Source organism: Myotis brandtii, unplaced genomic scaffold, assembly GCF_000412655.1.
Source record: "Myotis brandtii unplaced genomic scaffold, ASM41265v1 scaffold99, whole genome shotgun sequence".
Taxonomy (NCBI): Eukaryota; Metazoa; Chordata; class Mammalia; order Chiroptera; family Vespertilionidae; genus Myotis; species Myotis brandtii.
This window is the reverse complement of record NW_005372121.1, coordinates 1,052,314-1,052,817: the sequence shown is the minus strand read 5'-3', so window position 1 is coordinate 1,052,817 and position 504 is coordinate 1,052,314.

The window sequence follows — 504 nt, the reverse complement described above, 5'->3', positions numbered from 1 at the left end:
TTTTTTTACCACACTCCTGGAGAAAAAAATGAAGGTCTGCTGCTGGAGGGTTAAGAAATGTCATATCCTGTCCTAGCCAGTTTGGCTCAGTGGATAATGCCTCGGCCTGCCCAACGCAGATTCTGGGTTCAATTCTGACCAAGGGCATGTACCTAGGTTGCAGGTTCCTCCCTGGCTCCGGCCCAGGTCAGGGCTCATGCAGGAGGCAACCAATCAAAGTGTTCCTCTCACTTTGATGTTTCTCTCTGTCTTTCCCTTTCTCTTCCACATTCTCTAAAAATCAATGGAAACATATCCCCAGGTGAGGATAAAGAAAGAAAGAAATGTCATATCCTATGAAAGACACTTCTTGAAAATGCCTAAAGAAAGTTGTCATTTTTTCATGGTAAAGGGACTGGAGTCCATGTTGATGAAAAAACCTTGGTGGCTGTGGTGACTGGCAGTGGCTGCAACAGTGCGGTGATGGGGCTGGTGCCTTCCCCTGATCAGCCCGGTCGACTCCCA